The sequence below is a fragment of the Parambassis ranga genome, unplaced genomic scaffold (assembly GCF_900634625.1).
Source record: "Parambassis ranga unplaced genomic scaffold, fParRan2.1 scaffold_61_arrow_ctg1, whole genome shotgun sequence".
Classification (NCBI taxonomy): domain Eukaryota; kingdom Metazoa; phylum Chordata; class Actinopteri; family Ambassidae; genus Parambassis; species Parambassis ranga.
Genome location: NW_021144807.1, coordinates 349365 through 364518, shown reverse-complemented (window position 1 = coordinate 364518; position 15154 = coordinate 349365). Strand labels below are relative to the sequence as shown.

Genomic DNA, 15154 nt, shown 5'->3' with positions numbered 1-15154 from the left:
CTTATTTTATATTTCCACCTGTTTTTTTGAGTATACACGGAGCACCTGGAATGAAAGCACTTTCCCCCTGGGATCAATAAAGCATTTCTGGTTCTGATTCTGATTCTTTACAACAACGTTCAATCGGACCATTCATGTTTTTGCACTGTATTCATCCTGAACTGTAACTCTTCTGTTATAGATAAAGGTCAAACAGCAGTGTTGACTGGAGGACAGAGAAGTTACAGTGAAGACGCTGAGAAACACAGAGTATAAACAATGTAGGCTAACGAATCCAGCAGGGGGCAGTAACGCAACGTTGCGGCGCCAGCTGCAGTAAAATAAGACGAGGAAGAAGTAGGACCACCGTAGGTCGCCATTGTTGTTGTGGTCGGAGTGAGCGCATGCGTGTTAGGGGAGAGGTGGAGCTATGTCGTCATCGTTTCAGAAGAATCTCGTGTAAACACAGAAACGTGTGGTCGTGGTTTGTCCGTGATATCAAGGGAGCCGGGTTCAGATGTTCTGGTTCCGACCGGCCGCGTCGTGTGGACGAGGCCTCAGTGAGCGGATGTTCCGAAGCCAGATGATACAGGTCTGCGCTCGGAGGCCGGTTTGGTCCGAATGACTACCCGTAGACCACGTGACTGTTGTTGTCACACGCCGCGCCGCTGCTGCACGCGCATGCTGGACGTTCCGGAGCTAACGGACAATAACACGCGCTGTGGACGGACCCGGAGCCGCGCGGGACACAGTCCACTGTGGGAGACATGTGCTTCTCCACGGGGGACTCGGCGCTGACGCTGGCGGTGCCGCCTGTAGAAGCAGAAGCTACCGGGAGTTAGCATTAGCGGCTATGCGGCTAACTGGATCCGCCGGGTCCACAAACACCCGCCCGCTAAGGAACGGGTCCACGGCGTGATACGGAGCAGAGCGTGTTGTGTTCGTGCTGGACTCCACAGAACCAGGTTGTGGGAGTGTGGAGAAAACGGCAGGAGACGCGCCGGGGTCGGTCCAGAGGACCAGCTTTCCAGCCGGGCTCGGTGAGTAGTGGATCCACAAAGGTGCTGTTTGGGTCGGACAGTGCGTGTTGTGCTTGTGGGGGTGCAGTGATGAGACGTGTGTTCTGCGAGCTGTCAGTCAGAACCACGTGGCCACAGTAGTCTGTACAGTAGGATGTAAACATTGTGGTGGAAACACGTGGAGTGGGTCGGGTCGGTACCGCTTCTCCTGAGGTGTGATGGATTTGAATCGGCTCGTGCTTTCATACAGATGTTACAGATGCAGCAGTTGTCATAGCGCTGTAAACTTAAACATGTTGACGCTGCGCCTGCGCAGAGTGTCTGACTGACGGATGCTCTCCTGTGTGAGGATGAAGTGATTTATGGAGCAGGTGGCCTGAGCCCGTGGCTGTGTCGTCACTGTGTCGTCACTGTAATCACTCTGATCTAGATGAACTGCATCGTGTCTCCAGCATGAAGCCACTGTTCCAGGCTGCAGGCCTTTATTGAGCATGTGCAGAAGTGCCCACTGTCTGTAGTGTGCGTGACGTCATGCATGACAGCAGTAACGGTGACAGGACATGAGGAAGGAGGTTTTTTAAATGTGTTATTAACAGAACAACATAACAGAACAGACTCATTTTACTTTTATGTTCTTTTTTTAAAAACGTTTTATTTTGGTCATTTTTGTCGGTGGGAACATAGAGAGACAACAATACAAGTGGAACTAACTAAGAGTTTGGGAAGTGAGACATGTAATACAGTATGAGAAGAAATATCAGTTGCGAGAGCTGAACACACTTTCTGCATCGTTTCTCTCCAGTTTCCTTCTGTGAGTGTATTTGGTTCACAATATGAACACAGTGGTCAGCAGCAGGACAGGCTTTTTTTTTACTGGCAGCCATGAAAACCTTCAATAGGTATGTGTCTGCTGCGCTCATCCCAACAGGTAGAGACACACGTGTTGTAGTGGAAAAACCGAGCGACTTTGAAATGATGGTGGAAACCTCCTTCCAAAAGACCTGTATATGTGGACATCAGCAGTCTCATGTCTTCCAAACCATGTGTGGTGTGAATGTGAGCATACCTTAAAGGAATGAGCGCTGTGTTTGAGGTGAAGGTGAACTGCTGAGTAAGTCTGATCTGTCGTGTGTGTCGTTTAATAGGCGGCATGTGTTCACCATGTGTAGCTGCTGATGTGGTTGTTGGTGAATGAGGACGGTTGCTTTGAGCGTCATAGATGTCGGTGTCATAGTATTTGTTGTGTTACTAGCGGTGGCTCGTGCAGGTGCCGGTAACATAAGAAGTGCATTTAGTTGGTGTGTGATTTCTGCATTTGGTGTTTTAGAGCATGCTCATAAGGGCATTAGGTATTAGGGCAGCAGTGGCTCAGTGGTAGAGCAGGGTTGTCCAATAACCGGAAGGTCAGCGGTTCGACCCCAGCTCCTCCCTAGTCATCGTTGCGTGTCCTCGGGCAAGGCACTTTACCCGCATTGCCTCCAGTGCACTCACTGGTGCGTGAATGCGTACGAATGAATCGGCGGTGGTCGGAGAGGCCGTAGGCGCACCTTGGCAGCCACGTCTCCGTCAGTCTCCCCCTGGAGCTGTGGCTACCACTGGTAGCTCACCACTGCCACTGTGCGAATGTGGTGTGAAAGAATAATGCATCTCAATGTAAGCGCTTTGAGTGCCTGCCCAACAGAGCAGAAAACTGCAATATTATTATTATTATTAGGTGGTGCTGGGTAATGATGTTGTGTTGTTGATGTGTGTTTGGTAGTTGTAGCTGCAGTGTGAGTTGTGGCTGTTGTGCATTTATTGAGTTGTCGAGTATGCGCTTGTATGTGAACATTGTGTTTTGGGAACAGTCAAAGGGGATCGATTGTGGGTTTCAGGTAGGGGTGTGCGATTTGACGATAAATGATCGTGAAGGATTTGAAGGAATCGGCAATCTACTAGAACGGGCGTGTGTGTGTGTGTGTGTGCAGTGGGAGGGCCGTGTGTGTACATCAGATGCAGACAGAGGCAGCAGCTGATGACGTCACCAAAACAATAACGCAGGCATTTGATGAAGAGGCTCCACATGAGGACTCTAGTAAACGGTGGACAGAGGTGACAGCAGCAGCTCCGTTTGTCCTTAGATATGATTCCCATTAAAGTTTGATCATTTGTTCTAAATCACATTGAACTTTAGGAGTTACTTAAGTCTCAACACAGAAACATGCAAATTAGCGTCAATGTAAAAACAAATTGTGATTAAAATCGAGATTGTGATTTTACGATTAAAGAATCGTGACATAACATTTTGACCCCTAGTGTCAGGTGAGAGTCCTGCAAGATAGCAGACAGAGGCGTCCATATGGAGCATAGGAGTAGTAGCAGGTGTGCAGAGTGCGTGTCGATTGTGGTGTGTCTTATGTTGTGTGGGAGGTTTGTACGTGTCAGTACTCGTCCTTTGAGTGTGTGTCGAGGTGTCGGCTCATAGCGGAGTGTTTTTGCCAGGCCCTATGCCTTTGACTGTGTTTGCAGAGGTAGTTGTGGTGAACTTTGGTGCCTGTTGGTTGTGTTAAAGGTAGGGTAGGCGAATTCGAAAACTCAGCGAGAGTCAGCCAGATTTGGAAAGTAAACACACGCCCCTTTGTGTCGGAGCTCACCCCGAAGCCACGCCTCCCAACCAGTCTCTGGTGCACGCAGGGCAGGAAGAGAGCGACAACCAGCCAATACTCTGCACAGGGGCGCCTCGGAGGATCGGCCGATGTTTTTTTATAGCTTCCACAGACGATTCATATTGTTTGTTTTAAAGCGAAACTGCCGAACTAATCGTTTGCTGATTGTAAAGAGAAGTTACACTAATGTAACAAAAAGAGCATCAGAAATCCATCAGAATGGAGCTGTATCAGATACAGGTCACATTCGTGCCAAAAAATCGGATTTGGGTCACTTTAGCCTGCAGCTTGTAGCCTGTGTGAGAAATGATGCAAATTCATCGCATGATTTTTCAGACAGCAGTTCAGGTGGGACCGATGCTCCTGGGTTTGTCAGCGTGTCTATAAGAGAGAACAATGTGTGAGCATTGTCGCTCCTGTCTGAGAAATAGGATGGTTTTAGGATCGGAGCATAGTTTTTGCCCTTTTTGGTTTGGTTTGAGTTTTAACCAGTGCAGCATGTCTCCAAGGTCGCAAGTGAAAGTGCTTACGAGGTCGTCAACAGGAGCCGTGGGCAGGGTTGGCGACGGTACAAAAGTGCGGGTGAACAGCGCACAGGTTAGGGTTAGGGTTACAACCAAGCGTCACCTAAAATGCCTTTGTATAAAGCGACGAATTCCAAATCATTTGGCTGCCAAAGACGTAACATTCGGGAGCGCTAAATGTAATCTACTACAACCTTTGTCCTGTGTGTGGTCTGAGACAGGTTGTGGGTGTCTGTGGCTTTCTTTTCCTTCCTCATGACACATAATTTGGGTGGAGGAGCAGGTGGCTGAATGTGTGTTTGTGCTTCCAGATTTTTGGAACAGCTCCGATTGGCCCCTCTTGGTATTAACTGCACCCGCATGTAGAACCTGACCTGGGGGAGCGGTCCACTTGCGCCGCACGTTGTATTCTGTGCTTCTTGTTTTTATCGACTGCAGTGTGTTTACAGTCAGCTCAGACAGCGGTTCATATTGGTTTCCGATCACACGTCTTTGTGCGTTTGTCACAGCGGCGGAACAGCAGGAGACACGAGGAGGCGAGAAGAGGACACGATGAGCCCGGCGGGGCTCAGGAGGACCTCTGACATCAGGAGGCAGCAGCGGTGGCTGAAGAAAAGCAGAAGGCAGTGCACAGATGTGAGTACATGTATAGTGGATCTGTTGGGTGAAGGGGAACCCTGCAGGGTGCGTGTTGTCTTTGAGTGTCCTAAAAAGCACCACACAAGTTTGATGTAGTGTTACGATTAGTATTGTTGTATGTTACATATGTTCAAGATTCAAGACGGTCGCCTGCAAACTTCAGGATGATGTTGTCTGTGTGGGAGGCCACGCACTCATGGGTGAACAGGGTGTAGAGGATGGGACCGAGGACACAGCCTTGCGGTGTGCCAACGTTTGTTAGGATACTGGCTGAAGTCCTGTTTCCCATCCTGACAGACTGAGGCCTGTCAGTCACAGAGGACCGGGTGTAGTCTGAGAGGTCTTGAATGCGGAGCATCCTGATGTAGGAGTCTTTATTCTCCAGGTGCGAGAGGGAGATGCGCAGGACTAGTCGGTGGGTCGTCGTTAGGGTTTGAACGGGAGCGAAGCCTGCTAGGAAGTAGGGGTGGAACGGTTCACTAATACCCCGGGAGCGGGATTTGGGCCTATCCAGATGTTTTTTTTCTGAGCGTAAACACCTCGAATCCGGCAGCATCCAGTTTGATTTCATTCCGGCTAGACCCACCCACGAGAGGCGGATCTAGCCGGATTGGCTCAAATGTGGCTCAGGTGTGAACACAAATGTGGCTAGCGAATCCGGCTAGCGACACGCTACTTCCGGTTCACGGGCCGCGACACGGAGCTGGAACGACTTTCTCCAGTGCGAACGTCCTCCATCGGAGACGGTGGCGTGACCCTTTGACCCAGGTTGTCCTAGATGTTGTTTGATGACAGCCCAGTTTGATAGATGAGTGTCGTTTAAGTCCTGATATGTGTCATGGAGTCCAATTGAAGAAGGATGGTAAACATTTTGATAATTGTGAAGCACGCACCGTGTATATGTGTGCGTCTGTCACACGAGGAGGACGGAGGATGAGAGGATGACAGAAGAGGGAACGTCAGAGCGCGGGAGAGCGTTGTTTAGCAGGGCGCACGTCTTGAACATCCTGTAGGCGGTGAGGTCGACGGTGAACGAGGAGGGTCACTTTGGGTGTCGTCAGCGTCGGCGGCATAGCGTGCGTCCATGCGGAGCGTAGACGACGTGCTCCGTGTGATGTTCTGTGGGAGGTTTGTGTGTTGTTAGTGTGTGTGCTGCGGGCAGGCCTCCTTTGAGCGCGTGCCTTTTGCGATGAGCTGCTGCGTGAAGGAGGCGTGTTGTCGGGAAGGCGAGCTCGTACGCCCGCGTGGCCGACCAAACAGCGTAAGGCCTGTAACGGTTTGTAGGTTTGTCATCGTCCTGACTTGTGCGAAGGAGTCTCTGCTCTCCACAGCTTTTAGCAGGAAAGGGGGAGGGGGCCGGCCGTGACGCGAGCGAGACAGTCGAACGGTTACTGCCGTTCCATACCGTTCCGGCACGGAGGTACCATAGCGCGTGAGAGGTGTGTGTGCAGAACTCCTCATACGGCTCGTACACAGGGCACGTCACAGATAAAAGGCTGACAATGCAGTTGTGTTGTGAACTGCGAGCACAGTCGTGGTTACCTGGCGTTCAGGGAAGAGGGCGCACAGCTGACAACAGATAGAAGATCAGTGCAGCAGACCTCTGGTCTGTGTGAACGTGCGGATGAGCGTCTGCAATAATACATCCCGTCTGGCGGTGTTTAATGTGCGTCCAGCCACTGTAACACCGTGATCATTACCGGGATTAGTTTTTATCGCCACCTTGCGGACAGACTCTCTGTGCGCCGTGTTTCTCCTTCCAGAAGCCGTTTGGCAGCCGCTCATCTAAACTGTCCACGGTCGCTGCGCTTCCTCCCTCTGTCTGTGCGTCGTGCACCCGAAGAAGCTCTCGGCTTCTCCACATTCATCATGGCCACAATAAATTCTGACCAATCACAGCACGGTCGCTGCACAGCACCGAGAAAAAGTTCTGCCCGGGCCACGTGTCCGAGAGAGAAACGAGGTCATTTTGTGGGAGTGACGCTGGCAGTGAGGAGCGAGTTGCGTGTTCTGGCGGAGTACGGATCCAGCTTTAGTGTTGACGTGGATGTGTTGTCTGTGTTGCTTATGTATAACTCTTACCTGTGAGAGGGTACGAGATGAGAGAGCCAGGATTATCGATGGCTGCTGTCACTTTGAGTTTCAGCTGGTCAGTGTGTTTGTGAGCGTGGCAGAGATGTGGTGAAAGACGTGCGTCCTGTCGATGTGTCTTTGTCTTTATCGATGCGTGTCTGTGGTCCTTTCAGGTGACAGAAGGGGCGTCACAGTGGGGACGTCCAGAGAGCACAGCGGATGGATCCGAGGTCACGCCCGTCGAGGAGGAGAGGAGGGGCCAGGAGGAGCACGGCAGAGGTCAGGAGGAGGTGCTGCCATGGGGAGGTGAAAGCATAGAGCAGATGAAGCCAGGCTACTTGTGTGTATTGTAGAGTCTGGGTCAGAGTGTGTGTTGAGTGTGGAGGTTGTGTGTGCGTGTGTGTGTGTGTGTGTGTGTGTGTGCATGTGTCACTTGAGTGAGTGTGTGCTGGTTAGGAAGTGTGTTTGTTAGAGCTGTGTAGGCAGTAGTTGTAATGTGTGTGTGTGTGTGATTGTGTAGGCAACATGTTAGTAGTCAGCACCACCACAGGTTTGTTGTTGTTGTTGAAACATGTGTACAGTGTAGTGCCTTTACATGTGGTGTCTGTGTGTATTAGAAAATGTATGTGTGTAGGTTGTTATGCAAACATATGTATATGTGTATACATGCTCATGGACCTTATCAGCCCCTGCTGCTCATCTTTCCTATTTATGGACTGATGATATATAGATATCATTACAATATACTCACTGTTTCATCTGCTGCATGTTTGCTCCTCTCTCTCTCTCTCTCTCTCTCTCTCTCTCTCTCTCTCTCTCTCTCTCTCTCTCTCTGTCTCTCTCTCTCCCTCCCTCCCTCCCTCCCTCTCTCTGTCTCTCTCCCTCTCTCTGTCTCTCTCCCTCTCTCTGTCTCTCTCTCCCTCTCTCTGTCTCTCTCCCTCCCTCTCTCCCTCCCCTCCTCCTTCATCCTCTCTGCCTCTCTCCCCCTTCATCCTCTCTGACTAGCAGCAGGACTGGTTCCCCCTTAAGTTAAGTAATATGCGCTGTATAATAATAAAATAATAATAAAAGTGAATTGAATGTTTGTGTTTTATTGCAGTCTAAGCCATGTGTGTAAATTTTCTGTAATGTTTGTGTGACTTAGTGTAATAAAGCTTGTTTTACTTTGAGGAAAACAGTGAAGTGCGTGATTGTTGGACTTAGTCTTTTTTTGGCCGGCGCCTCCCGGGCCAGCCAGCTCGCCTCCGCCTCCAATTCCAATTCCAAGTCAAAGTCTAAGTCGTTGGCGTTGGTGAGTCTCCAGGAGTCTCGAGCGTCTCGAGTCTCGTGATTCGTCTCGTCTCTGCTCTGCTCGGCGAGGCGAGGCGAGGCGAGGCGAGGCGGTTTACAAGTACTAATGACAAGTACTTGATCCGAGACAACACCAGGGAGACGCAGCATTCCGGCCAACATTCAGGTACGCAGCATTGTCGCACACAGCCTCCCAACCAACATGAGCCGCACTTTGCGGGTAGTCCCAACCGGGAATCGAACTGACGCTCGACTACTACCACACAAGCAGCTTCGCCTCCGCAGCTTTACCTCCGCAGCCACTGTGCCGACAACAGAACCGGTACACAGGCTCCACTTGTCCTTCACCTGCGGGACAACACGTTGTGACATCACCAACAGCTGGACAAACGCACACTGACAACTGCTTCAAAGACCGACCGCAACCTTTATTAGCGCATCAGCCAGGGCACACAACACAATTACAACACTGTCCGTGCACGGCTCACAGGAACAGGCAAGAATACAATACAGTCAAAACAACACCTAGGTGACACTAACATTACACAGTACAGCATCTACACAACACTTTACAAACACTATGGCTGCACAGCCAACATACAACAACAGGAGGAGGGTTCCTTTATTCATTACAATCCAATTCAATTCACTTTATTTATACAGCAAATATTAGAATCACACGTTGTCTCACCCCCCTAACAGCACTGTGGCAAGGAAACACTCCCTTTAAGAGGAAGACCCGTCAGCTGAAAGGGGACCAGTCCTGCTGCCAGTCAGAGAGGATGAAGGGGAGAGGGAGAGAGGGAGGGAGGGAGGGAGGGAGAGGGGGGAGAGGATGGAGGAGAGAGAGGATGAAGGAGAGAGAGGATGAAGGAGAGAGACAGAGAGAGAGAGAGAGAGAGAGAGAGGATGAAGGAGAGAGACAGAGAGGAGCAAACATGCAGCAAGATGAAACAGTGATTATATTGTAATGACATCTATATATATCATCAGTCCATAAATAGCAAAGATGAGCAGCAGGGGCTGATGAAGTCCATGAGCACAGGAAAGATCAGGGGCCGGACTGCAGGTCAGCATGCAGGTCTTGAGACCTGCAAAGAGAGCGAGAGAGAGAGAGAGAGAGAGAGAGAGAGAGAGAGAGGCACAGAACTACAGGAAGACAGTGAACACACATTATGAGATAATATTACCCAGTGTGAGCCAGACTACAGAGAGTAGAGGAGAGGTCAGAGGTCAGAGTGTGAGGGGGAAACTGCTCAGTGGATCATGTTTGTGCCCCTGACAGCGTAGGCCTAGAGCAGCATAGCTGTGCTACACACTACGTCTAAGGCTAACTGTACGCCTTACTAAACAGAAAAGTTTTAAGTCTAGTCTTAAAGGTGGAGGCAGTGTCTGCCTCTCGGACCCACATTGGTAACTGCTTCCATAATAGCGGTGCCTGATAGCTGAAAGCTCGTCCTCCCATTCTACTTCTATGAATCCTAGGAACTACTAGTAAACCTGACCTCAGAGATCTGAGTGTCCTATTAGGAACATATGGTACAATCAGCTCCTGCACATACAATGGACCAAGTCCATGAAGAGCCTTGTAGGTTAGAAGAAGGATCTTCAGGTGTATTCTTCAGTCCACTGGGAGCCAGTGAAGAGACGCTACGACAGGAGACATATGATCCCTTTGGCTGCTTCCTGTCAGAACTCTAGCTGCTGCGTTCTGGGTCAGCTGCAGACTGTTGATGGAGTAATGTGGACATCCTGACAATAAAGACACAACACACACAGTCTCCGATGACATCGCACCACACTTCCATGGACTCGCCCCTCTGGCCGCCTGCAAACACAAACACACAAACACATCAACCGCTGTCACCGCTTACACATATTACACATCACTACGTAAACACTGCCGTTACACAAACGCTGCCAACATGGATTACAAATACAAATAACACTAACTCCACTCATCTTCGGCTGCCACACACGCTCACACCCCCGGCACGTTCCACACTCCGACACAAACGACCACAGCGGGACCTCTGAAACACAACGCACACAAGTTCAAACACACCTGCAACAGCACACTTCATGTCACCCACACACTTACACTACTGAACACACATAACACACGTGTCCTCAGGTAAGCGACCGCCCTCTCGTTCCCAACGCTCCAGGAGGCGTGGTCTAACCTGCTGCTCCCCCGCCCACATCCCAACACCCAACAAACCGACAACACGCTCATTAACAACACGGTTATTCAGCAGCGACAAACACAACGCTTACGTTGATGACAAACACAACCCAGGCGAGGTCCGGTGCTGAAGATAAGAGATCAACGTGATCAAGCTCTTCACTCCTACATCTGCACAAATGTACACACAAACACAAGTACACACATTACATAACACGTCACAACTGGACTGACCACAACATGACAATCCCTTACCTGACCCACGGCTGCTACAGCTGCTGACGCTGGCTGTCACACTTCTGTTACCATAACAACCCGGGCCTACCACACAAAGACATAAACTTTAACACTTCAGGACTACACATTTATCTGCTTACACAAACTCATCTCTGACAACACACTCATGCTCACAGACACAACACACACCTGCATTATGACATCACTCAGAAGCTTCATCACACTCTTCTCCTTGACCTACACAACACACATTCCACTCAATTACATGTGCTTGGGCAACAGCTACTTCAAAGCAACAAACACCACTGCATGCATATACACATATATATGCATGCATGCATATACACATATATATGCATGCATGCATATACACATATATATGCATGCATGCATATACACATATATATGCATGCATGCATATACACATATATATGCATGCATGCATATACACATATATATGCATGCATGCATATACACATATATATATATATATATATATATATATATATATATATATATATATATATATATATATATATATATATATATATATATATATATATATATATATATACATATACACATATCTATTTATACATGCATATCTACATCCTGCATGTCCATGTTAATTGCAACTGAACTCTCTGAACTTATTTGTCCCGTTTCATTTGAATGTTACTATGCTCTGCTCTGTGACCTTAACATAACAACATCTGAAGGACAAACTTACTTGAAATGTTTGCTTCATTATTACTTTGAAGCACTTTGTGCATCTCTTATCAATACATATTTCAAACATGGCTGCTTGCTGCCTAATCACTACTTTCACCTGTTACAATGAAGGCACTTGACTGATGATTTGTCAGGATCATTTTACAACCATGTGGAGATTTAGAGTCAAAAACACGTCAGGGCCACTGTCATCAATTCATCGTTATCGGCTAAATGCCATAAATAATCCGGACACAGGAGTGATGGCTGCTGGAAAAGTGCCTCTGTACACCTGTTTAGATATTCCACTCAATAATAATACAATATATTATATATATATATATATATATATATATATATATATACATACAAACACATACCTACTGACACCGGTACACTACAGCTGCTCACTCACAGCTCACCCTGCTGCAGCTCAGCACACGCCTGCAGAAAACACACACCACACAACACATGCCACCGTCTCAACCTTCTCACCTACATGACACACACACATTTACCACACCGACAGGAAACACCTCGCAGGACCTTCAGGAACAAAACACAACGTCACAAAAAACACACAACACCGTCTGGTTAATAACATAAACTACACACACACACGACACTTACACAGCACCTGCATCCGCACATGCCTGTCGCTCTGCTTAACAGGCTTCAGCCTCAGCTCCTGTCAAACCAACCAAACACACTCAGTTTATAATAGGGATGTCCCGATCCGATCACGTGATCGCAAATCGGGCCCGATTACGTGATTTCAGACTCGATCGGAATCGGATATTACCTTTTTTGTTACCGTTTTTCGGCCGCGATAAATGACATTTGCATGCTGGTTTGTTTTCCTCTCTCTCTCTCTCTCTCTCTCTCTCTCTCTCTCTCTCTCTCTCTCTCTCTCTCCGGTGCGTCGTAGCGTATAAAGGCCGTCGGACTTTATATGGCCCGCGGCTTCTGTCTTAAAATGTGTCAAATCAACAGGTAGATCTTATTTTTTAACTCATTGTGCAGACCTCTGTCTCGTTACAGCGACACAGAGAGCTGTGAAGCTGCACAACACCGTTTCAACACTTTGCCACAATTCACCGCGACACTAAACATGCTCATGTATAGAACCTGCTCTCAGAGAGAGTCAGCGTTATACGAGTCAAGTTCTCTGCCTTCTCACTGGCAGCAGTCGCTGCAGCGCCCCCCAGTCTAGTCCTCTTGCCCAGTCCTCTTGTGCCAGCTCTGCTGTCAGTTTCTATGTGTTTCTGTCTACATGGTGGCGTTTGTTTCACTGCAGCTGTCTGCAGCGGCCTGATGCGCATACACACATGCAAACGCAAACGCGTGCGCACACAAGCACATGTGCTTACAGGTCAGCCCACTCCCAGAGAGTGCGTGTTGTTTGGCTCTGTTGCTCATGACGTGCTAGTTGGTTTGACTTAACTCCATCGACTATGCTCAGATAAGCCATGGTAATACGCCTACCACTACTCATAATAATAATATTAATATTATTAAAATAATAATAATGTTGATGATTGGGGCCTTTCCAGTGTTAAATGTTCTTTAGAAATTAAAGTTTATTGATCTTTAAAGGGTGTACTTGCATTATATGTCGTTACCATTGTATTAGTTGAACATAGTCTCAAAACGACAATATTATCGATTATCGCAATAATTTCTCTTGGCAATTAATCGCCCAGCAAAATCTGTTATCGTGACAGGCCTAGGTATGACAGTTGCTTTTGGTGCGAGGTCTCGATGAGCTGCTGCGTGTCTGAAATCCTATTTACCGCCTTTATAGAGAATCTTGAAAGTATCGGATCGGGACTCGGTATCGGCACGTACTCAAAATCAAACGACTCGGACTCGGACTCAAAGGCAAAAAAACCCGATCGGGACATCCCTCGTTTATAACGCATCACAACGTGTCATCGCCAACAAACGGGATCACTGGTCCCACTCCGACAGGGGCCGTCACAACGACAACACTACACAACTCTACATCACAATGTTTCTCTTTTCTCCTCTGGTTCTACTTGAAACATCAACACTATCATTCGCTGACATGGACCCGTTTGGCCCGTCGCTTGTCTGAACTGACCCGGTGCGTCCAGGTGCACATGTTCTCTCTGTGACACAGGTGCAGCGACGTGCTGACGGGCCTCCCTCACCAGAACCTCTCTTACTGGAACGCTTCCTAGCTCGTATACAGCTGCTTCTGATGGGTCACAAAAGCAGCTGCTCACCATAAATCCAGCCTGCAGACACATGCAGACACACAAAGGACTACAAGTACACAGCTACGCTACGCTCACTCACCAATCGCCGACTTTGTTTTACATATGAAATCTCCGCCTTCGTTCACACTGCAGACCTCTGCGCTTTAACCCCTGACCCCTGACCACAGGCACGTCACCAACTCACCTGTTTGTTCATCAGGATATAGATGAGGGGGTTGATGGTCTTGGCAACAATTGATGGGATGACGCTGGCAACGGGACCGATGAGCCCGGGCTGGCCAAAGGTGGCCATCGTCGCAATGATGCCTCACGGCGTCCGGCAGAGCAGGTACCGCACCACGGTGGTGACGACCATGAACGGGATGTGAAACTCCCAGAATAGTAAGACAAATCTAGTTCTCTCCAGATTCAGACAGCATATGTGACAAATCTTTGATTTTAAGAAAGTTCAAAAAAGGACCCCATATACTTTGAAACTTTTTCTGTTGATCTTTAAGAGTGTACGTAATCGGAGGACTTCCGGTATGAAGCTGAAGACAACGGCAGCATAAATCAGGAGCTCCTGCTAGGTCTTGTTTCTCCCTCCTGAAATATCAGTGTTGTGTGTTAAAATAACCTGTCAGAAGCATGGAAGGGGGCAGAAAAAGAAAGACAAAAGGAAAATCGCAACAGGACCAGAATATCAACGATAATTCATTGTCAGAAGGCGAAGACGGCCATGAAGCTACTAGCAATTTAGCTAAACACGATGATATGGATGCTATCCAAGCTAACATTATCACAGAGATAAAAGCAGTCCGCTCCGACATGAAGAGGGAATACTTTGAAACCATTCGAGTACTGAAGAAGGAGCTGACGGATTTTAGAGAGGATATCAACCGGAAACTAAGTGCTATCGGCAAAGATCTGCAAGAAATAACAGAAAGAGTTGGAGAGACGGAACGACGAGTGGCGGATATGGAAGAACAAAGTGTTGACATTAACGAGCTGCTTTCACACACCCTGGAAGTCCAGCAAAGCATTCAAACCCAGCTTACGGACCTTGAAGCTCGATCCCGGAGGAACAACTTACGTATTCATGGGATTCCTGAGGGGTCTGAAGGTGAGAATATACAGGACTTTGTTGAGAAGTTCATTAACTCGGAGCTGGCTCTCCCCGAGGCCGGACTCGGGATACAGCGCTGTCACAGATCCCTCGGACCGCGGCCACCACAGGGATCCAGCCCAAGGTCTGTGATAATCTACTTTCAGGAATATAAAATGAAAGAAACGGTTCTCCGATCTGCCTGGAAGAAGAGGGAGTTGCGTTTTGAGGGGAAAAGAGTATTCTTTGAACAAGACTACCCAACCGAGATATTAAAAAAGAGGAGAGCCTATGCCGACATCAGAAAGGTGTTAAAAGAGAACGGGCTGCGTTTTCAAACGCTGTATCCTGCAAAGCTCAAAGTGCTGTTTGACACCGGCTCCATCTTCTACAACAGTGCAATGGAGGCAATGGATGACCTTAAGAAGAGGGGATTTACATTGGACAGCTCTAGACCTAGACCGCCAGAGACAAATCCAAGAGAAGTTAAAGACGTTTCAGCGGGACACGAATGCTACAGGGCTG

At 48.4% G+C, this 15154-nt stretch overlaps 1 long non-coding RNA gene across 1 annotated transcript; it reads left to right on the top strand.

Moving 5' to 3' along the window:
- Positions 1–381: 381 nt before the first annotated feature.
- Positions 382–7551, top strand: LOC114431207 (uncharacterized). Its single transcript, XR_003670055.1, has 3 exons — positions 382–1019; positions 4677–4803; positions 7053–7551. It is a non-coding gene; the product is annotated as an uncharacterized LOC114431207 (long non-coding RNA).
- Positions 7552–15154: the final 7603 nt, after the last annotated feature.